At 42.8% G+C, this 27,369-nt stretch overlaps 1 long non-coding RNA gene across 1 annotated transcript in view; it reads left to right on the top strand.

The window, feature by feature from the left end:
• Nucleotides 1-27,369, top strand: part of LOC140454637 (uncharacterized) — a 162,185-nt gene that overhangs the window by 102,740 nt on the left and 32,076 nt on the right. The window contains exon 2 of the long non-coding RNA XR_011952732.1: nt 3,228-3,377. This is a non-coding gene — a long non-coding RNA (uncharacterized lncRNA). The remainder of the gene's footprint in view (nt 1-3,227; nt 3,378-27,369) is intronic.

Here is a 27,369-nt window from a genome sequence, read left to right as displayed (position 1 = left end):
TTCCAATGGATTGTTATATTTTCCTGTCTCAAAATATTAGTAACATTCAATAATGCCTCGGAATAACAACTTAGCCAATTGTAATGTTTTCTATGGGTTACTCTAAACAGGGTGGAAGGTCATTGATGAAGCAGATGAAGACACTGGATGCTGATGGATCCAACAATATTCCAACTGTAGCACTCAAGGTTTCTGCTACAGAACTGACCAAGCCCGGAGCCTAACTATTCTAGTGTAACTGTAACACTAACATCCACCTGACAATGTAAGCATACGAATTAGAAGAATGCTTGGGCTGTTTTACCCCTTCAGCTTATCGTGTCTCTCAATTCACTTCTGGCTGATCTGATTGTGACCAAGACTCCACTTGCCTGCCAACTCTGAGTTGTGAATTTGGAGTAGGATAATGTAAAAAGGTGCTCAGGTACATAGCTTTTACAAAACAAACTAAACAAATCCAATTAAGCCAATTAACACCCAATCTGTCTCCTCTAAACCATCAACAAAGTAATGTAGGAATCAATAATAATGCTATCAAACAGCATTTATTCAGCAATGTTGCAGATGGATTCCGCCAAGGGGGCCTCTTGGATCTCATGCCCTTCATTTAGATCCATTCAAAATAACTCAGTTCCAGAGTTTAGTTCACAATAATGCTGTTGTCATCAAGGCTATAATTTCACAGAGCAAGTCCTCAAGGAGTGCTGGCAGAATTGAAGTCAATGGAATGAGGGAACTGACCACTGGTTGAAGGCATACTACCTTGGTTGAGGGAATCAATTATCTCAGCCTCAGGACATTGGTTGTTCAGTGTAGATTCTTTTATTTAATGAACCTGTTCAGGGATATTATGACACAGGTGGGACTTGAGCCCATAGCGTCTGGCTCAGAGGCAGGGACACTACTACTGTGCTTCAAGAGCCTTGGTTTTTCACTATAGATATTTCTCATCAACGTGTTCAGAAATTTTATGATGCATTAACTGGAGCAGTTGGGGCTTGAACATAGGCATCCTTGCTTAAATGTAGGGACATTACTGCTGTGTCACAGGAGTCCATGTTCTTCAGTGGCTTCATCAATTACCTTCTTTCCTACATAAAGTTAAAGTGGATGTATTTACTGACAATTCCACAGTGTTCAATATGGTTTAGATCTCCTCAGATACTTAAGCTGTCCATCTCCATCTCCATCTGTAACAAGACCAGGACAATTTTCAGGCTTGGGTTGCTATTTGGCAAGTAATATTTGTAATACCTAAGTGCCAGACAATGGCCATCTCCAACAAGGGAGAAATGTACATATATCCATATGACATGGAGTAAACCGTCTCTGCTAATTTAAACGAGAAACACAGAAAAAATTTACCCTGTGTGGTAATCTGTGAAAATTCGAGAGGCAAAGAACCATCCTAAAAGTCACTATTTAAAGTAAAAATTGACAACTTTTTTTAAGTGTAACATAAAATATTAACTAACAACTATTTGCAACTCCTTTCTCTAAGCCTATCTTTTACCTTCCCCTCTACAATACTCGTCTGATTAAAAATACCAATTACGATTTACAAAAACAAAAATCACTTTCAAAACCAGTCAGCTTTGCTGAGTGTCCTCTGTAGATTTTCCTCTGTCTTCTTCTTAGGGATTCTGCTTCACACGTCTTTGATAGATAAAAGGTACCTTTAAGAGAGCTGTTCTATGGGCAGCTGTATTTGTTGGTGGCTTGGCAGTTCTCTTTGCCACTCTGGGTAACTGTTCAAAATGTCTGATATTTATACCCCGAAACATTGGATTATTTTATTGGTTTTAGTATTATCAAAACACTAAGTTCAAACTTGATTAGAGTTTTGTATCTTGGGGCATAATTTAAACTGGCCGAATTTGTTTTTGTCTCATAGCAACTCAGCCACTCTAGCTGTTCGAACAAATGTTACATTATTACCTTGTTCTGGACTCTCAGTGCTTCTTGAAAGTCCTTGCTAGCTTTTCAACTCTCTTAAAGATACAGTACCCTTACACCTTCATAACACCTCCCCTTTAAGAAAAGAAATGAACCATTATAATGAAAAGATGGCTTCATTTTTTTTCTATTCTTTAAACACATTACCATAACATGCAGATAACTTTAATCAAAGTTCACCTTAACTTCTTTCCATACACCTATATCTATATAAATTGGATAAATAGAAATCTCATCTAAATTTTATTAGTTAAATCCGCAATAATGCATCTACAATTACATTCTTATGACTCACAACATATACAATAGGTAATTTAAAAGTCTGTAACATAAGATTCCAACAAAATAGTCTCATATTCTTGACTTTAATGTGTTCTAAGAATGTAAGTGGATTGTGATCCATGTATATAATTGTCTCCGACACATTGTTTGTGACATACACGTTAAAATGTTGTAAGGCCGTAACCAAACTCAATAGTTCTTTTTCGATCATGGAGTATTTCCTCTGTTGGATGTTGAGTTTCTTTCCAAAGTAACTGACTGGCCGTTCAATCCCATCCTCATCTTCCTGTAGCAGGTTAAAAATCACACAACACCAGGTTATAGTCCAACAGGTTTATTTGGAAGCACTAGCTTTCAGAACGCTGCACCTTCATCAGGTGGTTGTGGAGAATAAGACTATAAGACACAGAATTTATAGCAAATGTTTACAGTGTGATGTAGCTGAAATTATATATCGAAAAGACCTGGGTTGTTTGTTAAGTCTCTCATCATCTAAAATGAACATGTTGATTTCAGTTCTTTCATATGTAAGTTGCAGAACTGTTTTAAAGTTACATTCTCAAGTGAATTTTAATAATTGGTGTCATGTCGGCCCAGATAATGCATTTAAGGTGTGAAGTGCCCTGTATAAGACTGTCTATGCCACAATGTTCAGGCTGATTCTAATCTCAGAAACTGAGTTACAGTCTCTTACATGCAGTTTTTGAGCAAAATAAAATGTAATTCTGCAAATGCAAATTCACCCCACAAGTTTATATGTGTGTGTCTGTGCATGCCTTTAAACAACTACCAAACCTCAAACAGATCATTGTTTGTAGCAAACTGCCTGGCTTTCAGGACAACACCATACAACCCTGTCTCGATAGACGCTGCAAGACGTGTCAGAGGGTCGACACGGATACCACCATTACGTGAGGGGGCATCTCCCACCATGAATGTGGCAGGTACTCATGCGACTTAACCAACGTTGTCTATCTCATACATTACAGGCAAGGATGCCCTGAGGCATGGTACATTGGTGAGACTGAGCAGAGGCTATGGCAATGGATGAACAGCCACTGTACAACATTAACCAGGGCAGCTTCAGCGGCAGCAGCAACTCAAAGGGCAGGAGCTTGCACCAGGGGCCTGCGGGAGCGGTGAGTCACTGATTTGTGCTTTTAAATTTGAAATTAGAGAGCAGAGGTTTCTGGAAAAGGAGGGACTTCTTATTTTTATATCCATCCTGCTATATAAGTCAGTGTCTTCTCAACCTGAGACCCTACCTTTGTAGGACCTCCCACGCAACCACCTCCTCTAACCTTAAAGACCAGGGACATATCAAGTAAGCGTCTCTTTTTTACTTTGTGACTAAGGGATTAGCAGGGATGGCAATACAGGGAGAGCAATGTTTCTCCTGCAGGATGTTTGAGGTCAGGGACACCAATAGTGTCTCAACCCAGTACGTCTGCAGGAAGTGCACCCAACCCTCGCTCCTCCAAGACTGTGTTAGGGAACTGGAGCGGGAGCTGAATGAACTTCGGATCATTCGGGAGGCAGAGGCTGTGATAGATAGGAGTTATAGGGAAGCAGTTACTTCTGGGCAAGATGAAAGCTGGGTAACTGTTCGAAGGGGGAAAAAACAGTCAGTGGAGAGATCCCCTGTGGTTGTTCCCCTGAAAAATATGTATACTGTTTTGGGTACTGTTGAGGGGGATGACTTACCAGGAGCAAGCAGTGGGGCCCAGGTCTCTGGCACAGAGCCTGTCCCTGTTGCACAGAAGGGAAGGAAGGAAAGGAGGAGAGTGTTAGTCATTGGGGACTCGATAGTCAGAGGCTCAGATAGAAGGTTTGTTGGGAACGAACGAGACTCACGGTTGGTGTGTTGCCTCCCAGGTGCCAGGGTCTGTGATGTCTTGGATCATAAGTTTGGGGTCCTGAAGAGAGAGGGTGACCAGGCTCAAGTCATTGTCCATGTAGGTAACCAACGACATAAGTAGAAAGATGGATAGGGATATAAGGCAGGATTTCAGGGAGCTAGGGTGGAAGCTGAGAGCTAGAACAAACAGAGTTGTTATTTCTGGATTGTTACCCGTGCCACATAATAGCGAGGCAAGGAATAGGGAGAGATATCAGCTAAACACGTGGCTGCAAGGATGGTGCGGGAGAGAAGGTTTCAGGTTTTTGGATAATTGGGGCTCATTCTGGGGAAGGTGAGACTTATACAAAAGGACGGTCTTCACTTGAACCAGAGGGGTACTAATATCCTGGGGGGATATTTGCTGGTGCTATTCGGGTGGGTTTAAACTAGCTCAGCAGGGGGATGGGAACCTGAGGTGTAGTTGCAGTGCACAGGAGGATGAGAGTAGGAAGGACAGGGACAGGATTTCAGGGTCACAGAAATGTGCTGGCAGACAGCGAAGTGGTTTGAAGTGTGTCGACTTCAACGCCAGAAGTATCCGAAATAAGGTAGGTGAGCTTGCAGCATGGACAGGTACCTGGGACTTCAATGTTGTGGCCATTTTGGAGACATGGATAGAGCAGGGTGAGGAATGATGTTGCAGGTTCCAGAGTTTAGATCTTTCATTAAAGTCAAAATGTTGTACCCTTGTTCAAGAAGGACAGCAGAGATGACCCAGGTAATTATAGACCTGTGAGCCTTACTTCTGTTGTAGGAAAGGTTTTGGAAAGGATTATAAGAAATAAGATTTATAATCATCTAGCAAGCAACAATTTGATTTCAAATAGTCAACATGGTTTCATCAAGGGCAGGTTGTGTCTCACAAACCTCATTGAGTTTTTTGAGAAGGTGACCAAACATGTAGATGAGGGTAGGGCAATTGACGTTGTATACATGGACATCAGTAAAGCCTTTGATAAGGTTCCACATGGTCAGCTGTTGGAGAAAATGCAGAGGTATGGGATTGAGGGTGATTTAGCAGTTTGGATTAGAAACTGGCTTTCTGGAAGAAGGCAGCGAGTGGTGGTTGATGGAAAATGATCAGTCGGGAGTCTGGTTACTAGTGGTGTTCCACAAGGATCTGTTTTGGGACCACTGCTGTTTGTCATTTTTATAAATGACTTAGACGCAGGCATAGGTGGATGGATTAGTAAATTTGCAGACGACACTAAAGTCGGTGGAGTAGTGGACAGTTTGGAAGAATGTTACAGATCGCAGGGGGATTTGGATAAACTGCAGAATTGGGCTGAGAGGTGGAAAATGGAGTTCAATGCAACTAAAAGTGAGGTGGTGCACTTTGGGAAGAATAACGGGATGGCACAGTACTTGGTCAATGGAAAGATTCTTGGAAGTGTGGATGTGCAGAGGGATCTTGGAATCCATGTACATAGATCCCTGAAAGTTGCCACGCAGGTGGATAACATCATAAGACCATAAGACATAGTTGTGGAAGTAAAGCCATTCGGCCCATCGAGTCCACTCCACCATTCAATCATGGCTGATGGGCATTTCAACTCCACTTACCCGCATTCTCCCTGTAGCCCTTAATTCCTTGTGACATCAAGAATTTATCAATCTCTGTCTTGAAGACATTTAGCGTCCCGGCCTCCACTGCATTCTGCGGCAATGAATTCCACAGGCCCACCACTCTCTGGCTGAAGAAATGTCTCCGCATTTCTGTTCTGAATTTACCCCCTCTAATTCTAAGGCTGTGTCCACGGGTCCTAGTCTCCTCGCCTAACGGAAACAATTTCCTAGCGTCTACCCTTTCCAAGCCATGTATTATCTTGTAAACTTCTATTAGATCACCCCTTAATCTTCTAAACTCCAATGAATACGATCCCAGGATCCTCAGCCGTTTCTCGTATGTTAGACCTACCATTCCAGGGATCATCCATGTGAATCTCTGCTGGACACGCTCCAGTGCCAGTATGTCCTTCCTGAGGTGTGGGGACCAAAACTGGACACAGTACTCCAAATGGGGCCTAACCAGAGCTTTATAAAGTCTCAGTAGCACAATGATGCTTTTATATTCCAACCCTCTTGAGATAAATGACAACAATGCATTCGCTTTCTTAATCATGGATTCAACCTGCATGTTTACCTTTAGAGAATCCTCGACTATCACTCCCAGATCCCTTTGTACTTTGGCTTTATGAATTTTCTCACCATTTAGAAAGTAGTCCATGCTTGTATTCTTTTTTCTAAAGTGCAAGACCTCACATTTGCTCACGTTGAATTCCATCAGCCATTTCCTGGACCACTCTCCCAAACTGTCTAGATCCTTCTGCAGCCTCCCCACTTCCTCTGTACTACCTGCCTGTCCACCTAACTTTGTATCATCGGCAAACTCCGCTAGAATGCCCCCAGTCCCTTCATCCAGATCATTAATATATAACGTGAACAGCTGCGGCCCCAACACTGAACCCTACAGGACACCGCTTGTCATTGGCTACCATTCCGAAAAAGACCCTTTTATCCCAACTCTCTGCCTTCTGTCAGACAGCCAATCCTCAATCCATACCAGTAGCTCACCTTGAATACCATGTGCCCTCACCTTGCTCAGCAGCCACCCGTGTAGCACCTTATCAAAGGCCTTTTGGAAGTCTAGATAGACCATATCCACTGGGTTTCCCTGGTCTAAGCTACTTGTCACCTCTTCAAGGAATTCCAACAGGTTTGTCAGGCACGACCTCCCCTTACTAAATCCATGTTGACTTGTTCTAATCCGACCCGGCTCTTCCAAGAATTTAGAAACCTCATTCTTAATGATGGATTCTAGAATTTTACCAACAACCGAGGTTAGGCTAATTGGCCTATAAATTTCCATTTTTTGTCTTGATCCTTTCTTGAAAATGGGGGTTACAACAGCAATCTTCCAATCATCCGGGACTTTCCCTGACTCCAGTGACTTTTGAAAGATCCCAACCAACGCCCCCACTATTTCCTCAGCCACCTCCCTCAGAACTCTAGGATGTAGCCCATCGGGGACAGGAGATTTATCAATTTTAAGACCTTTTAGCTTTTCTAGCACTTTCTCTTTTGTAATGGCAACCATACTCAACTCAGCCCCCTGACTCCTTTTAATTGTTGGGATATTACTCATGTCTTCCACTGTGAAGTCTGACACAAAGTACTTATTAAGTTCTCCTGTTATTTCCTTATCTCCCATCACTAGGCTTCCAGCATCAGTTTGAAGTGGCCCAATGTCTACTTTTGCCTGTCGTTTGTTTCTTATGTATTGAAAGAAACTTTTGCTATCATTTCTAATATTACTGGCTAGCCTACCTTCATAGTTGATCCTCTTCTTCCTTATTTCTCTCTTTGTTATCCTCTGTTTGTTTTTGAAGCCTTCCCAATCTTCTGATTTCCCAGTACTCTTGGCCACTTTATAGGATCTCTCTTTTTCTTTAATACATTTCCTGACTTCCTTTGTCAGCCATGGCTGTCTAACCCCTCCCCGGATAATCTTTCTTTTCTTGGGGATGAACCTCTGTACAGTGTCCTCAATTATACCTACAAACTCCTGCCATTTTTGCTCTACTGTCTTCCCTACTAGGCTCTGCTTCCAGTCTATTTTCGTCAGTTCCTCTCTCATGCCCTCATAATTACCTTTATTTAACTGTAACACCATTACATCCGATTTTGCCTTCTCTCTTTCAAACTCCAGACTGAACTCTACCATATTATGATCACTGCTTCCTAAGTGTTCCCTTACTTTAAGATTTTTTATAAAGTCTGGTTCATTACATAGCACTAGGTCCAGGATCACTGGGGTATATTTTATGGTAACCATAAATTCTACAAGAGAGATGGCTTGCACCTTAATAGAACAGGGATCGGCATTCTGGCAGGCAGGTTTTCTGCTGCAACACCGCTACATTTAAACTAAGTAGCGGGGGGGAGGGGACAAGCTGGATGTTTAAAAAGGAAATTGAAGGGGTAGTTAGAACAAGAGAAGTCAAGAAAGACAACTGTATCAAGGAGGCAGAAAACTGGAAAAGGCATCATGCTGTAAAGTTGAGTGAAATAAGGGTTGAGGGGAAGGGTGAGAGCAGTAACAAATTAAAAATTCTATATATGAATGCACGAAGCATTAGACACAAGGTGGATGAGCTTGAGGCTCTTTTGGAAATTGGCAGATACGATATTGTGGGGATAACTGAGACGTGGCTTCATGGGGACAGGGCCTGGGAAATGAATATTCAAGGCTACATGTGTTATCGTAAGGATAGACTGACGGGCAGAGGGGGTGGGGTGGCCTTGTTGGTAAGGGAGGATATTCAGTCCCTTGCGCGGGCGGACCTAGAGTCAGGGGATGTAGAGTCAGTGTGGATAGAGCTTCGAAACACTAAGGGTAAAAAGACCCTCATGGGAGTCATCTACAGGCCCCCAAACAGTAGTCTGGATGTTGGAGGTAAGTTGAATCAGGAGCTGAAATTGGCTTGTCGCAAAGATGTTACTACAGTTGTTATGGGGGATTTTAACATGCAGGTAGACTGGGAGAATCAGGATGGTATCGGGCCTCAAGAAAGAGACTTTGTGGAGTGCCTCAGAGATGGATTTTTAGAGCAGCTGGTGCTGGAGCCGACCAGGGATAAGGCGATTCTGGATCTGGTATTGTGTAACGAACCAGAATTGGTCAGTGACCTCGAAGTGAAGGAGCCATTGGGAAGTAGTGACCATAATACAATAAGCTTCAATCTGCAATTTGAGAGGGAGTGAGTACAATCTGAAGTGACAATATTTCAGTTGAATAAAGGGAAATATGGAGCTATGAGGGAGCAACTGGCCAAAGTTCAATGGTTTAATACCTTAACAGGGAAGACCGTGGAGGAACAATGGCAGATATTTCTGTGTATAATGCAGAAGATGCAGGATCAGTTCATTCCTAAAAGGAAGAAAGATCCCAGGAGGAGACATGGGCGGCCATGGCTGACAAGGGAAGTAAAGAAACATATAAGGTTAAAAGAGAAAAAGTATAACTTAGCGAAGATAAGCGGGAAAACGGAGGACTGGGAAGCTTTTAAAGAACAACAGAGGATTAGTAAGAAGGAAATACGCAGAGAAAAAATGAGGTACGAAGGTAAACTGGCCAAGAATATAAAGGAGGATAGTAAAAGCTTTTTTAGGTATGTCCAAGGCAAAAAAATGGTTAGGACAAAAATTGGGCCCTTGAAGACAGAAGCAGGGGAATATATTACTGGGAACGAAGAAATGGCAGAGGAATTAAATGGGTACTTCAGATCTGTGTTCACTGGGGAAGACACAAGCAATCTCCCTGAGGTAACAGTGGCTGAAGGACCTGAACTTAAGGGAATTTCTATTTGCCAGGATTTGGTGTTGGAGAGACTGTTAGGTCTGAAGGTTGATAAGTCTCCGGGACCTGATGGCCTGCATCCCAGGGTACTGAAGGAGGTGGCTCGGGAAATCGTGGATGCGCTGGTGATTATTTTCCAGAGTTCAATAGAATCGGGGTTGGTTCCTGAGGATTGGAGGGCGGCTAATGTTGTGCCACTTTTTAAGAAGGGTGGGCGGGAGAAAGCAGGAAATTATAGACCAGTTAGTCTGACCTCAGTGGTGGGAAAGATGCTGGAGTCTATTATAAAGGATGAAATTACGGCACATCTGGATAATAGTAACAGGATAGGACAGAGTCAGCATGGATTTATGAAGGGGAAATCATGCTTGACTAATCTTCTTGAATTTTTTGAGGATGTAACTCAGAAGATGGACGAGGGAGATCCAGTGGATGTACTGTACCTGGACTTTCAGAAAGCTTTTGATAAAGTCCCACACAAGAGGTTAGTGAGTAAAATTAGGGCGCACGGGATTGGGGGCAAAGTACTAGATTGGATAGAGAATTGGTTGGCTAATAGGAAACAAAGGGTAGTGATTAACGGCTCCATTTCGAAATGGCAGGCAGTGACCAGTGGGGTACCGCAGGGATCCGTGCTGGGACCGCAGCTTTTTACAATATATGTAAATGATATAGAAGATGGTATCAGCAATAACATTAGCAAATTTGCTGATGACACAAAGCTAGGTGGTAGGGTGAAATGTGATGAGGATGTTAGGGGATTACAGGGTGACCTGGACAAGTTAGGTGAGTGGGCAGATGCATGGCAGATGCAGTTTAATGTGGATAAATGTCTGGTTATCCACTTTGGTGGCAAGAACAGGAAGGCAGATTACTACCTCAATGGTATCAAATTAGGTAAAGGGGCTGTTCAGATAGATCTGGGTGTTCTTGTCCACCAGTCAATGAAGGCAAGCATGCAGGTACAGCAGGTCGTGAAGAAGGCTAATAGCATGCTGGTCTTCATAACAAAAGGGATTGAGTATAGAAGCAAAGAGGTGCTTCTGCAGCTGTACAGGGCCCTGGTGAGACCACACCTGGAGTACTGTGTGCAGTTCTGGTCTCCAAATTTGAGGAAAGACATTCTGGCTATTGAGGGAGTGCAGCGTAGGTTCACGAGGTCAATTCCTGGAATGGCAGGATTGCCTTACACGGAAAGACTGAAGCGACTGGGCTTGTATACCCTTGAGTTTAGAAGACTGAGAGGGGATCTGATTGAAACGTATAGGCTTATGAAAGGACTGGACACTCTGGCAGGAGGGAACATATTTCCGTTGATGGGGGAGTGCCGAACCAGAGGACACAACTTAAAAATACGGGGTAGACCATTTAGGACAGAGATGAGGAGAAACTACTTCACCCAGAGAGTGGTGGCTGTGTGGAATGCTCTGCCCCAGAGGGCAGTGGAGGCCCAGTCTCTGGATTCTTTTAAGAAAGAATTGGATAGAGCTCTTAAAGATAGTGGAGTCAAGGGGTATGGAGATAAGGCTGGAACAGGATACTAATTAGGAATGATCAGCCATGATCATATTGAATGGCGGTGCAGGCTCGAAGGGCAGAATGGCCTACTCCTGCATCTATTGTCTATTGTCTATTGTCTATAATAGCCTGCTCCCTTGTGAGCTCCATGACAAGCTGTTCCAAAAAGCCATCCTGTAAGCATTCCATGAATTCCCTTTCTTTGGATCCACTGGCAACATTATTTACCCAGTCCACCTGCATATTGAAGTCGCCCATGATCACTGTGACCTTGCCTTTCTGACATGCCTTCTCTATTTCCTGGTACATGTTGCGCCCTGGTCTTGACCACTGTTAGGAGGTCTGTACATAACTCCCATTATGGTTTTTTTGCCTTTGTGGTTCCTCAATTCCACCCACACAGACTCCACATCATCCGACACTATGTCATTCAGTGCCACGAATTAATTTTGTTCTTCACTAACAAGGCAACCCCGCCCCCTCTGCCCACCTCCCTGTCTTTTCGATAAGTTGAAGATCCTTGGATGTTTAACTGCCAGTCATGACCCCCCTGTAACCATGTCTCTGTGATGCCTACCACATCATAATCATTCACGATAGTGCTGTTAAGGCGGGATAAGGTGTGTTAAATTTCATTGGTAGAGGGGTTGAGCTCCGGAACCGCAATACCATGCTGCAAATATACAAAACGCTGGTGCGGCCACACTTTGGATATTGTGCACTATTCTGGTTGCCCCGTTACAGGGAGCATGTGGAAGCATTGGAAAAGGTGCAGAGCAGTTTACCAGGACATTGCCTGGTCTGGAGGGAAGGTCTTATGAGGAAAGGCTGAGACACTTGGGTCTTTTCTCATTGGAAAGAAGATGGCTCAGAGGGGATTTGATTGAGACATACAAGATGATTAGAGGATTAGATAGGGTAGATAGAGAAAGACTTTTTCCTAGGATGATGATTTCAGCTTGTACGAGAGGGCACAACTACAAATTGAGGGGTGATAGATTTAAGACTAATGTCAGAGGCAAGTTCTTTATGCAGAGAGTGATAAGGGCGTGGAATGCCCTACTTGCTAAGGTAGTCAACTTAGCCACATTAGGGAGATTTAAACAATCCTTAGATAAGCACATGGATGATTTTGGGATAGTGTAGAAGGACGAGCTGACAATAGTTCACAGGTCAGCGCAACATTGAGGGCCAAAGGGCCTGTTCTGCGCTGTATTGTTCTATGTTATATGTTCTATGTTCTATGAGTGTTCCCTCCCAGTTGGAGAACACTTCAGCGGTCTGGGACATTCGACCTCAGATCTTCCGGGTGACCGTCCTCCAAGGTAGACTTCAGGATAGGTGACAACGCAAAGTGGCCGAGCAGAGGCTGATAGCCAGGTTTGGCAACCATGGGGATGACCTCAACTGGGACTTCAGGATGGCCTCACACTACAGGTGACCCCACTGCACTGCACTGCACACACACAAAATTGCCACTCAGATTGACAGGGTTGTTAAGAAGGCATACAGTGTTTTGGCCTTTATTAATAGAGGGATTGAGTTCCAGAACCAGGAGCTTATGCTGCAGCTGTACAAAGCTCTGGTACGGCCACACTTGGAGTATTGTGTACAGTTCTGGTCACCACATTATAAGAAGGATGTGGAAGCTTTGGAAAGGATGCAGAGGAGATTTACTAGGATGTTGCCTGGTATGGAAGGAATGTCTTACTAGGAAAGGCTGAGGGCCTTGAGGCTGTTCTCGTTCGAGAGAAGACGGTTGAGAGGTGACTTAATAGAGATATACAAGATAATCAGAGGGTTAGTTAGGGTGGACAGGGAGAGCCTTTTTCCAAGTATGGGGACGGCAAACACGAGGGGACATAACTTTAAAGTGAGGGGAGATAGGTATAAGACAGATGTCAGAGGTTGTTTCTCTACTCAGAGATCAGTAAGGGTATGGAATGCTTTGCCTGCAATGGTAGTAGATTCAACAATTGTAAGTGCATTTAAGTCATCGTTGGACAGGCATATGGACGTACATGGAATAGTGTAGGTGGGATGGGCTTCAGATTAGTATGACAGGGCCAAAGGGCCTGTACAGCTGTAATGTTCTATGTTCTATAAACACGCGCACACATACACACACACAGATGCACACTTACAGACAGATAGATGCACACAGACAGACACAGACACTCCTACACACACACACACACACAAACACTCCTACACACACATGCACACACACGCTCTGACCCATATACTCATGCAGATCCTTTCTCATACACAAGCTCTCTCTCACACTCACACATATGCTCCCACACTCTCACGCACACACGTACACTCATAACCACGCCCCAAACACAAATCCACATGCACACACACACATATAAATTTGTGGGCTGAAGTTGTACTTGCAGATTTACATTTTATTTTGCTCAAAAACTGCATGAATCCATGTAAGAGTCTGTAACTCAGTTTCTGAGATTAGAATCAGTCTGAACATTGTGGCACAGACAGTCTCACGCAGGGCACCTCACACCTTCAATGCATTATCTGGGCTGACATGACACCAATTGTTAAAATTCACTTGAGAATGTAACTTTTAAAAAGTTCTGCGATTTGTATATGAAGGAACTGAAACTAACATGTTCATTCTAAAAGATGAGAGACTTAACAAACAACCCAGGTCTTTTTCAATATATAATTTCAGTTACATCACACTGTAAACTATGCTATAAATTCCATGGCTTACAATTTTACACTCCACAACCACCTGATAAAGGAGCAGTGCTCTGAAAGCTAGTGCTTCCAAATAAACCTATTGAACTAAAACCTGGTGTTATGTGATTTTTAACTTTGTCCATCCCAGTCCAACACCGCAGCTCCACATCATTCCTGTAGTAGTACAGCTCCAACTCCTATGTCACTAGCAATGGCGACAACTTTAAAAGGGTTTGAAAGGTTTGGTGTAGCTCAAACTGGTGTGGTGGTTAATATTGCTTTCTAATGGTCAAATGCCTCCTGGCATTGTTCTATCCACCAAAGCTTTGTGTTCTTCTTCAGCAAATCGGTTAATGGTGCCACTACGCCGCTGACATTTGGAGCAAACTCCTGATAGAATCCGCTGGGTTCTAAGAATCGAAGCACCTCTTTCTTCAAGGTTGGTTATGGAATTTCCTCGATGGCCTTCATCTTTGCGTTCCATGGGGCCAACCTTCTATGATCGATGTTATGTCCCAAGAATGTCACCTCTGCTTTTGTGAATTCTGTTTTAAGTTCATTACCAGTTTTTCTTCTCACAGTCATTCAAAGAGCTCTGCCAACAGTACCATGTGATCTTTCCAGGATTTACTAAGGTTCACTACATTGTTCAAATAGTCTGCTCAGTTTGTTAACCCAGCCACAACTCTGTGCATGTGTCTTTGGAATGTGGTGGCTGCGTTCTTCATTCCAAAGGGCATCACTTTAAACTGATATAGCCCATTTGAAGTTACAAACTCAGAAATTTCTTTCGCTGTCTCTGATAAAAGTACTTGCCAGTAACCACACTTTAAGTCCAACTTGCTGATGTAACTAGCTTGCCTGGCTTTCTCGATACAGTCCTCCAATCTCAGAATTGGATATGAGTCCAAATTTGTAACAGCGTTGACCTTCCGATAATCCACACAGAATCTTTGAGTCCTGCCTGGTTTGGGAACTATGACGATCAGCGAACTCCCCTTGCTCTGGCTTGGTTCGATGATGTCCTCGTCGGACATGGCCTCCACCTCCATCTGAACCTGTTTGGCTTTGAGAAGATTAAGCCGAAAGGGGTGTTGTTTTATCGGAGCAGTATTTCCCTACATATACTTCATATACAATAGCATTAGTCCTCCCCACCTGATTCTTACATATGTCCTTATACTGCAGTAACAAACCTTTCAGCTGTGTTCTATGGTCCTGAGACAGATAGCTTACTAACCTATTCCACTCCTAAAGGACTTCTTCATGTTTTAATCTATTCTGAGGCACATCAAAATCCACATCACCTGGTTTTGATTCCTCATCTTGCAGGATCACCTGTTTCTCCAGTTCTTTCTCTCTCCTAGTTCTCTGGAAGGGACCAACACAATCATTTGTATCCAACGTGAAAGGTTCTTCAAATGCAAGAATTGGCAAAAAAAGCACTGGTTATATTATCACCTGTGGCCTACCTATCATTTGGCATATATGACATGTAGGCAAAAGTTAACCACATCCTTGTGCATTCCAGGCCAATAAAAATGTTTTTGTACCTTAGCCTGAATTTTTCATACCCCTAGATAACCTCCTACAGGTGGTTCATGTGCTATTCATAACCCCTCCTGTCTATATGCTACCGGCAACACAATCTGGTACACTTCAGCACATTTCTTCTCTGCACTAACCTGCCGTGCTCTCCGTTTCCATCTTAGGATTCTACCTTTCTCTTAATATTCTCTGCTTCCTTTTCAGTGTACACACCCACATGTATACAATTTACCATCTTGTCTTCCTGTTGCAAATCCCTTTGACTTTCAGGACTAAACACTTCTGTCTGATCCTCTGCCTGTTCAGGTTTTTCTTGACCATTAGATCAATCAGGGTTTGCACTAACTGAACCTCAACTCCTTAATTTTTCTCTATAGTTTCTGCTTCGTGCTGTTACTTATGATAGTGGGATCTTGTTACGACACAGTCTGGGAAAATACCAGGATATTTTTCTTTTAACTCCTCAGTTTCTTGGTCTTCCTTGGGCTTCTCCACAACAAGGGGTGTCATTCCCACTTTGGATCTTGCCAAATCATTCCCAAGAACAAATTGAATTCCTGGAACTGGCACTCTGTCAATCACTCCCACTGTAACTTCCCCAGTCTTGAGTTGGCACTCCAACCTGATCTTACATAGGGGAATGCTAAATTTCTGTCCATCTATCCCACAATTTATCACGCTCTTGGGTAACAGATCAGAAATAGTGCAAATTCATTAATTCCTTACTATCAGTGGCTGGTTAGATCCTGTGTCTTTCAAAATTATACCTTTTTGTCCTTCTCCTCCTGTTCTTTCTAAGTAAACTTTACCCACAGAGGCGAATTCTTTGTAGATATCAGGTACTACTCCATACCCACCCCCTGCCTAGGCTGCGCACTCTCCTGCAGCTCCTCGGCTTTTCTTGGGATGTCCTTTACTACCTTCACTAATGACACTAGCGTAGCTTCTTTTACCACATCTTTTCTCGCAGTGCCTTTCGTTAATGACCAGCACTGTGAGTTTATGTGTCCATCTTCTGTATTGAAAACCCCTTTTCCCAGTGCCCTTTTTAAACCATTGGCACTGTCATTTTCTGTATCCCACTCCATGACAGTGGGACGAAATTCTGGTAGGAAGCTTGTCTTATGCACGAACTTCTGCTGCCCTCCTCACTTCCTGAACTTTCTGTTCCTCCATGTGAATTCTTACCAGCAGAATAATCTCTCTTAGAGCCTCAAAGGTCCTATCTATTTTTAAAGCATGCACCTTCTATCAAAATGATTATGCTTAATTCTTTTGAACTCAACGTAAGTTTGACTTAGTTCCTTCTTTTTGTTTCTGAACTGCTGTCTATAGTCTTCTGGTACCTCTTCATAACCTCTTGACTGTTCATCTGACAGCACAGCAAACACCTCTGTTTACCAATTTAATCTGAACTAGCATTACCCATAAATCCTCAGACCACACCATCTGCCTAGCCGATTCTTCAAATGAAATAAAGAAAACTTCAACATCTTTCCCATCTAAATGTGGCAGAGTTTTGACATATTTGTATTTATCACTACCTTCTCTTTTAATCTCCATCCTGTTACCTTGACTTGGCTGACTAAGTTGCAACTTCTCAAGTTCAAATTCTCTCTCTTTTTGCTCAGCTAAGAACCTTTTCTCTCTTTCTTTTTCCTCTCTCTCTTTCTCTCTCCTTTTCTTCTCTCTCTCTCTTTCTCTCTCTTTCTTCTCTCTCTATTTGCTCAGCCAACCATTGTCTCTCTCTCTCTCTCCTCTCTCGCTCATTGTTTATCTTTCAACTCCATTTGACTCAATTGTAATTTAAAGTTTTCCATCTCTACTGCATTTGTTTGTTTCTCTGACACACCCAAACCTTACAATTTCAGCTTTACTTTTGTCCTTGATTAAACCCAAATTTAACTTCATTGCTATTTCTAAACTTTCCTTCTAAACTTTCTTAGCAAAATTGAGAATCATCTTAAATCCCAGAATCTCTGTAGCAATTTTAAAAGCCACTTCTCTCACTTTTAATTTAATCAACCACAAGTCTCTGAAATTAAATGAAATGTCTCACCTACATTTTCTTTGAAGATCTAGGACATGAACCTGCAAGTGTTTAAATCTACTGGGATTTTTTGTATCCCAAATCTATTCAAATCTGTCCAAATCTCAGATTGGATCTGTCTAGACCTATTCAAATCATGAATCCAAGACCCAAACCGATCAAATCCCAGTGATGAGCCCCCAAAATGTAATGTAATGTAATGACACCCTCCCTCCCTGACTGCTAATTTAAACAAGTAACACAGAAAGGATTTACCCTGTGTGGAGATCTGTGAAAATTCGAGAGGCAAAGAACTATCCCAAACGTCACTATTTAAAGTAAAATTAACAACATTTTTAAAAAGAATATTAACTGACAACTATTTGCAACTTCTTTCTATAAGCCTATCTTTTACCTTCCCCTTTATGATGCTGGTCAGATTAAAAATACCGATTACAATTTACAAAAAATATAATCATGTTTCAAAACCAGTCAGCTTTGCTGAGTGTCCTCTGTAGATTTTCTTCTGTCTTCCTTTCTTCTTCTTAGGGATTCTGGTTCACATGTCTTTAATAGATAAAAGGTACCTTTAAGAGAGCTGTTCTGCGGGCGGCCTGTATTTGTTGGTGGTTTGGCAGTTCTCTCTGTCGCTTTGGCTAACTGTTCAAAATGTCTGCTGTTTATACCTTGAAGCACCGGATCGTTTCATTGGTTTTAGTATTATCAAAATACTAAGTTCAAACTTGATTGGAGCTTAGTATCTTGGGGCATAATTTAAACTGATTGGCCAAATTTAAATTTGTTTTTGTCTCATAGCAACTCAGCCACTTTAGCTGTTCGACCAAATGTTACATTTCTACTTTGTTCTGAACTCTCTGTGCTTCTCGAATCCTTGCTAGCTTTTCAACTTTGTTAAAGGTACAGTACCCTTACACCTTCATAACACAATTAATGGCATTGCTATTGATGAACGTTCCTCTGTTAACATCCGATGGATTTCTTAATTGGGCAAGCTTATAAATATTGGCTCCGCAGGAGCAGATCAATTTCTAGGAATTCTGCTGCAAGTAATTTATCTTCAGACTACCACAAGTACAAGTTAGGAGCGTGATGGAATACTTTCCACTTGCCTGGATTGTGCTACTTCTAACAGCACTCAAGAAAGTCTATACCATACACCCTATTTGAACAACAGTCCATTCATCAGCGTAAACATTCATTCTCTTCCCATGCCACCCCTTTGCAGACAGTGGTAGCAAATATACCATCATCCAAGTGCACTGCAGCAAATCACCAAGGCTTCTTTGACAGCACCCTCTAAACATGCCACCCACTAAACAGCAGCAGATGCACGGAAACACAAGCACTCTGAATTTCCCTTCCAATTTATGCACATTCAGACTTGGAACTGTATCACTGCTGTCACTGAGTCAAAATTCCTTCCGGCAACATTGTGTTCACCTACATCATAAAGGTAGCAGCAGTTCAGGAAGGCTATTCACTACCAACTTATCAAACTTTACCAGCAGACAATAAATGTAGGCTGAGCCAGGAGGTGCTCATATCTCAAGGCCAGAAATAAAAAGTAGAGAAAAAGCATGAACATGAAACAGAGAATGGGTGGTTAAGAAATATTTTCTGAGCTGGAATAAAGCCTGAAGTGATGTTTCCAAAGGTCAAATGATAGACCTTGAGATTATATATAAATGTTCCTGATTATATATATAAATGACTCAGACTTTGGCAGAATTTCAAAATCTTTGGTGATACAGAACTTGGAAGCATTGAAACTGTGTGGAGATAGTATAGAACTTCAAAAAGGACATTATGAATTTTAATGAATTCATTAATGTTGCTTGATCAATGGCCTGTCTTCCACTGTAAGGTCAGAATTTACTGTTGATTGCACAATGTTCAGCACCATTTATAACTCCTCAGATTCTATAGCAAACCATGTCCAAATGCAAGACAATCTGCACAATGTTCAGGTTAGAGCTGAAAAGTGGTAAGTTTCATTCCTTTAAAACTGATTCCACATCACAATTGACTCCACCCATGTCACTACTCACTTCTGCACTGATAGCTTCCATTATTAATAAAGTTACCGCACTTACTTTTCCTTTTCTGCATATTCAACTGGAATGTTGAACACCTTTGAATATTGAGTTCCCAATCTTGGTCACCCTGCAACCACATCACTGTAGCAGCTATCAAGTTATATTCCTTTATTCCAATTTGTGCTGCAAACTCATTGATCTTGTTGTAAGTGTTATGTCTGTTCAGATAAAGAGCCTTAAGCTTTGACTTTTAACCGTCGGGGCAGGGTGAGTAGTAAATAAGAACCGACCTCACCATCAAGCCAGCAGATAAAGGGGGCACAGTGGTAGTCTGGCACCCTGACCTCTACACCGCTGAAGCCAGATGCCAACTTGAGGACACCTTCTCCTACCGCCCCCTCGACCATGATCCCACTCCCCATCACCAAACCATCATCTCCCAGACCATACAAAACCTCATCACCTCAGGAGATCTCCCAACCACAGCTTACAATTTCATAGTCCGGGAACCCCGCACATCCCGGTTCTACCTACTTCCCAAGATCCACAAGCCTGACCACCCTGGCCGACCCATTGTCTCAACATGCTCCTGCCCCACTGAACTCATTTCTACATACCATAACACTGTCCTATCCCCCCTAGTCCAGGAACTCCCCACATACGTTCGAGACATCACCCACACCCTCCACCTCCTCCAAGACTTCTGTTTCCCCGGCCCCCAATGCTTCATCTTCACCATGGATATCCAGTCCCTCTACACCTCCATCCGCCATGACCAGGGCCTCCAAACCCTCTGTTTCTTCCTCTCCCGATGTCCCCAACAGTACCCTTCCACTGACACTCTCATTCGTTTGGCCAAACTGGTCCTCACTCTTAACAATTTCTCCTTCGAATCCTCCCACTTCCTCCAGACCAAAGGGGTAGCCATGGGCACCCGTATGGGCCCCAGCTATGCCTGTCTCTTTGTTGGCTACGTAGAACAATCCATCTTCTGTAGTTACACCGGCACCACTCCCCACCTCTTCCTCTGCTACATTGATGACTGTATTGGCGCCACCTCGTGCTCCCATGAGGAGGTTGAGCAGTTCATCAACTTCACCAACTTATTCCACCCTGACCTTAAGTTTACCTGGACCATCTTTGACACCTCCCTCTCCTTCCTGGACCTCTCCGTCTCCATTAATGATGACCGACTTGACACCGACATTTTTTACAAACCTGACTCCCACAGCAACCTGGATTACACCTCTTCCCACCCTACCTCCTGCAAAAATGCCATCCCGTATTCTCAGTTCCTCCGCCTTCGCCGTATCTAATCCCAGGAGGACCGGTTCCACCACAGAACACACCAGATGGCCTCCTTCTTTAGAGACCGCAATTTCCCTTGCCATGTGGTTAAAGATGCCCTCCAATGCATCTCGTCCACATCCCGCACCTCCGCCCTCAGACCCCACCCCTCCAACCGTAACAAGGACAGAACGCCCCTGGTGCTCACATTCCACCCTACCAACCTTCGCATAAACCAAATCATCTGCCGACATTTCCGCCACCTCCAAACAGACCCCACCACCAGGGATATATTTCCCTCCCCACCCCTTTCCGCCTTCAGCAAAGACTGTTCCCTCTGTGACTACCTGGTCAGGTCCACGCCCCCAAACAACCCACCCTCCTGTCCTGGCACCTTCCCCTGCCACCACAGGAATTGCAAAACCTGCACCCACACCTCCCTTCTCACCTCTCTCCAAGGCCCCAAAGGAGCCTTCCACATCCATCAAAGTTTTACCTGCACATCCACCAATATAATTTATTGTATCCGTTGCTCCCGATGCGGTCTCCTCTACACTGGGGAGACTGGACGCCTCCTAGCAGAGCGCTTTAGGGAACATCTCTGGGACACCCGCACCAATCAACCCCACCACCCTGTGGCCCAACATTTCAACTCCCCCTCCCACTCTGCCAAGGACATGGAGGTCCTGGGCCTCCTTCACTGCTGCTCCCTCACCACCAGACGCCTGAAGGAAGAATGCCTCATCTTTCGCCTCGGAACATTTCAACCCCAGGGCATCAATGTGGACTTCAACAGTTTCCTCATTTCCCCTTCTCCCACCTTACCCCAGTTCTAAACTTCCAGCTCAGCACTGTCCCCATGACTTGTCCCACCTGCCTATCTTCTTTTCCACCTATCCACTCCACCCTCCTCCCTGACCTATCACCTTCATCCCCTTGCCTATTGTACTCTATGCTACTTTCTCCCCACACCCACCCTCCTCTCATTTATCTCTCCACTCTTCAGGCACTCTGCCTGTATTCCTGATGAAGGGCTTTTGCCCGAAATGTCGATTTTACTGCTACTCGGATGCTGCCTGAACTGCTGTGCTCTTCCAGCACCACTAATCCAGAATCTGGTTTCCAGCATCTGCAGTCATTGTTTTTACCTAGTAAGTAAGACAGGGTTGATAAGATATAGCTAGATATTATGTTCAGCCTAGAGAGGGAGAAATCCCTCCAGAAAACTTGACGCATCTGTCACTTAGCGGAAACAACATACGATTCATACCTAGCAACCTAAGCGCAGATGGCCAAAGGAGCAAAAAATGTTTTATTCACAAAGAAACTGTGGGTGACTGACTCAAGTTGCAAATTAGATAGCCCCTACCCTCTAATCCCCAAATAATTGATGGTCCAGATAATAACTGTGGGGCAGGAACAGGCAACAAGGTCAGCAATTCTCAGAGTCTTAAGGCCTGCAGTGCACCAGCCAATTCCTGGCTTTGTAACCATGTGTCCAGTGGGCTTCATGCCAAATCTGCCTGGAATATACTATGCCACATACATTCGGCTATCATATTATGTTATCGAGGAGCTGGTGGGGAGCTTTCCTATTGAATGACTGCAGTCCATGGAGTGAAGGGTCTATTAGGTGAGTCTATTAGGCTTTTGTTATATTTTAAACAAAAGATGCTGGAGTTAACCACCCCCACCCCAGAACAATAGGTTTTCATTTCTTTTCTAGTGATATTTAACAAAGTATTTTACATTTTCATAGAAATTCTTTTATTCCTAAAAAATGATGCACCACAAATTAGCTGATATTGAAACTTCTGTGTATTCACTGCTCCTTTGTACATTTGTAATTGATGTAAGCTGTGACTGAACCAGGATCTGCAGGAGGGAATTTTGAACCCACTGTTGCGCTATACTCTGGAGATGTAATTACTAATGAGGTAAAAACAAGGACTGCAGATGCTGGAAACCAGATTCTAGATTAGAGTGATGCTGGAAAAGCACTGCAGTTCAGGCAGCATCCAAGGAGCAGGGAAGTCTACATTTCAGGCAAAAGCCCTTCATCAGGAATTGAAATGTCGATTTTCCTGCTCCTTGGATGCTGCCTGAACTGCAGTGCTTTTCCAGCACCACTCTAATCTAGAATGTAATTACTAATATCAATTAATAAATTGGATGAGAGTTGTCTCTCTTGTAATTGAAATGCACTTGATGCCTAGAATGAACCCATTCACACTCTACTGTTTGGAACTGCTGCTTCACACCTTGTTTCCATTAAATCTCTATCAACCACTTTACAACAAAGTTCAGTCCGTCTAGATCTTTCTTTTTCAGGTAAGTTGGTCCAAACATGAGAACACACTACAAGTGGTTTCAGTGGTAACCCACAGATGGTTGCAGCACTGAGGAAGCCGATTTGGCCCGATACTTCTGTCCTGGCCCTCTGCAAAAGCAACTCCGTTTGTTCCACCACCTCTCCCTTTATCCCATAGTGCTCCAATTTTGTATTCACTTCAGGTGCTTGTCACGTTCTCTTTTGAAAGCCATCATTGAATCTGCTTACTGGGAGCAGTTTCTCTCTATCTGCTTTGTCCAGATCCCTCATGACTTTTCAAACTACTAACAAATCTTTCAAACATCTCTCCTCTAAACAATTAACCCTAGCTTCTCCAGTCTTGTCAGGTAACTAAAGTTCCTCTTCTCTAGAACCATTCACATAAAGCTTCTCTACAAGCACTCTAAAGCCTTCACATAGTCCTCAGTTGCTGTGCCTTGAATTGGTCGCAATACTCCTGTTGAGGCTGAACCAGTGTTTATAAAGTGCTCAAGGTGGCGGAGGATAGTAATACTGTATATTGTTCTTCGGCTGCTCTATTCACACCTTTCTTGCAGGGCTGCATTCTGCCCTCTGAAAACTTCAAATTGATGAAGGTTTTGTTTGCTTATAAAGTCTGCATCTTGGCTGTGGGAAATTCGGCACTTTCTACAGACAGGAAATAATTCTGTGCAATTTAAATTTTCATTGGTGATTTGCATAGCCCATTTAACTACATGGATTTTTAAAATGCCTTACTTTATGTTTTAGGCACTTAGCAGAGCTTTACTTGCAACTGAAAAAATAACTTGATTCAAACTGAACAATGAAAGAACAAAATATTCACAATTGTTTGACCATCCGTGTTTTATTCAGCTCAAATTCAACCCACACAGTGTATGAGTATTTCAGCAGGCACATTGATTGTTTTGAGCAATGTAAAGTTATCATTCTTATAGCAGCTACAATGTATATCTCAAAGAATGAGCTGGTGACTGAGGAGGTGCATAAGTAGCAACTAATTTTGCAAAGAATAAGTCTGGCTAGCATTATTTAATTTCTTATTTAACTAGAATCAGCTGTTTTTTTAAAGTTACTCTTGGAATCTGTTTTGTTTTAATAAAAATACATTTTCATCAAATATAATAGTTTTAAGTTGTGCCATCTAATCCATAGTAACAATTTACGAGATTTTATAAATACAAGTCTGTTGCTTATTTATTTAAAAGGATTGTGAAGCATCCAGCCATCCACTCACTAATGGATTGCAGCCAATCCAGAGGCCTTTAATGTCCTAATTAAAGTAGCAACAAGCCTAAAGTTTCAAAATAAAACAGCCTTGTGCTGCTAATTACATGACATGGAGTTAAACAGCCCCAGAGTTAAGGTTAGCTATTTGTGCCAGCACTGAAAAGACCCAAATACAGAAATGGTACTGGTTGCAGTGGAGCCTATTTCTGGCATGTTCCAAGTGGGTAGGGTGAACTTGTCAAGAGTATGCTTGTTAGCATCAGGAGAGTGTATCTCCAAGTTCAAGATGCTCTGCTGCACCAGCTACAACATCACCCTCAGGAGACCGAGCAATGCCACCACTATCTATGATATGGAATCGTTGGCAAAGGGTGATTTCAAAACAGAATGCAGTGTGAAGAAAATGTAACACCGTGAAATTTGGTGCAAGTAGGAGTTTAAGCAGAGAAGAAAAGAGATGTTGTGGTTTGCCTTAAATATTTACATCAGTTAATAAATAAACAGAAAGCAATGGGAACAATTTAAACAATTAATTCATAATCCACAGTGACTGGAGGAATAATAGCCACATGGTTAAAATAATACCATGTGACATAGCAACAGAAACAGGCCATTCAACCCACTGAGTCTGCTTCATCATTCAATGAGTTTGTGGTTAATTCACAATTCCACTTTCTTGCCTTCTCCCCAACCCTTGATTCCTTACTGATTAAGAATCTATCTATCTCAGCATTGTAATGACTAAGAAGAGAAGTTAACTATAATAACTTCCTTTATTAACAGACCACTTCGATTTCCTTTTCTGGCTATATTTTTGAATAAAAATTTCCCAGTCGTGATCACCATATCTTTAAAAATTATCAAACCCTAATTTACTGTTTAAACTAAACCCTCCTCTCTATTAATTCGTTTACAAGCTAGTTATGTGATTCCCCGGAAAGTTGGTTCCAGTAGGCCTCACCTGAAGCCATCCCCAATATGATGGCTCTATCATTGGAATCAATTTTTCCGTTGCCAAATTTTGTGCCACACATTGATCTCTCAATACTTATTTATTCTATGCAAAACTGTGCATGGCTCAGTTAATAATCCCCATATTGTTACCTTCATGGTTCTGTTCTCTAACGTAGCCCTGATAAATTAGAGCCGCTTGTAATTCCCAAGCAGAATCATTTTCCCAATCCTACCTCTGTCATTGGTACCTACCTGGACTATTACAGATGGATCCATCCCCTCTCTGCCTCCGAGTTCCTGCTCAGCCCAGATCCTTGACACCAGGTAAGCAACCACAGTCTTTGGAACCTCTGACTTTGCTGCAGAGAACAGTATCTATTCCCCCAGCTATGCCATCCCCTATTACAACCACACTTCTCTTTTCTCTCCGTATTTGAATGGTATTCTGGACTATGGTGATATGTTCAGTGCACTCAGCCTCCCTACAGTCTGTGCCCTTGTCTGAAACAGGAGGAAGACCACATACCCTGGACAAGGGCACTGGCTGAGGATCCTCCAAAATGTAATCCGGGATCCCCATACCTGCTTCCCTTACAATCCCATCCTCCTTTTCCTGGTCATGGACCAAATTTGATGTAATTAATCTAGGAGTTGTGACTGCTGCTCGTGTCAGTCTCCAGCTACTTCTTAGAACCATAGAGATGATACAGAACTAGTGGGGAGCCATTTGGCCCATCTTGTCCATGCTGACCGTTCTTAATCTCCCTAAACCTCATCTTCCGCTTCCTAATGTATTGTAGTGTCTGTAACTTGGGCTCCAGGTCATCATCTCTGAGCCAGAGTTCTTTGAGCAGCCAAAACTTGCTGTAGGTGTGGTCACCGTGGATCTCACCAGAGAGCAACAGGTCCCACGAATGACAGCTGCAACACATTGTCTGCCCAGCCATTTTGCCATTTTTATTCTACTTAATTACTTGAGATGTTAAATATTTTAAAAGGGAATTTCCTAACTGTACATAGAAGCTGCAATAATGGCTCCTAGATTTAAATCCCTTTGTTAATCATAAGAGACACGGAAGAAGCAGGTTGACGGATTCTGTACCACAGTTTAATTTTTAATCTCCCACCACTGCTGCGCTTCTGACTCAGATCTGCTCTCTCAGTCTGGTCATCATGAATTTATTTTGGAAGATTTTATGACCCACAACACCCGTACATCATAAAATGTATGCTTTGCTTTGGAATAATTGTTCTGAATGTTAATATCACACACACGTGAAAAATGACTCCAAGAATAAGGAACATAATCAAACTCAGTCGCTGCTGATCATCTGTCAGCATGGCAAAGGTAGGAATCAAAACAAAAGGTTCAGAAGAATGAAATGCAAAAGCAATCTTCCAGCTCCTCATAAGTACATTAACTTTAACAGGTAAACTCTCAGGAAGATGGTTAATCTAAGTGCGCTGGAAGCCCTTGGGATTGCATTGGTCTTCTGCCAGGATCACTGCAGGGCAATGTCCTATTCTTCCTACCCATTGAGATTTCAGGGCCATTTCATCTTTTTCACTTGCTCTTTCTGTTTTGTTCATGTTATTTATAGTTTTCAGATTGGGGCAGACATTTGTCTATGCAGGCACAGATTGGCAACTAGTTCACCATATTTCACATGATTCATCCTGTGCTTCACTTTACATTCAGTTTTTGGTGCTCTTGCCCACAGTTTCCCAATATGAACCTCTCTGATAGATGGGGCTTTCCAGCACCTTTTCTATTATGGACAGGGGAATCAAACTGGATTAGTGGCGCTGGAAGAGCACAGCAGTTCTGGCAGCATCCAAGTGCTGTGCTCTTCCAGCACCATTAATCCAGAATCTGATTTCCAGCATCTGCAGTTATTGTTTTTACCAGGGGAATCAAACTGGGTGTCCAAGTGAAATCAGGTTAGCAATTTGAAATTCAGGAAGGAGACGACTTTTAAACAGCATTGGGAAATATATTCATGAAGGTCAACACGCACACATTGTAGTCATGATGTTGGGGAGCCAGTGTTGGACTGGGGTGGACAAAAATCACACAACACCAGGTTATAGTCCAACAGGTTTATTTGGAAATACTAGCTTTCGGGGCGCTGCTTCTTCATCAGGTAGCTGTGGAGCAGGATCATAAAACACAGGATTTGTCGCAAAAGTTTATAGTGTCATGCAACTGAA

This window comes from Chiloscyllium punctatum, chromosome 3, assembly GCF_047496795.1.
Source record: "Chiloscyllium punctatum isolate Juve2018m chromosome 3, sChiPun1.3, whole genome shotgun sequence".
NCBI lineage: Eukaryota > Metazoa > Chordata > Chondrichthyes > Orectolobiformes > Hemiscylliidae > Chiloscyllium > Chiloscyllium punctatum.
Note: the sequence above shows the minus strand (reverse complement) of the source record. Positions and strands in the feature narration are given on the sequence as shown.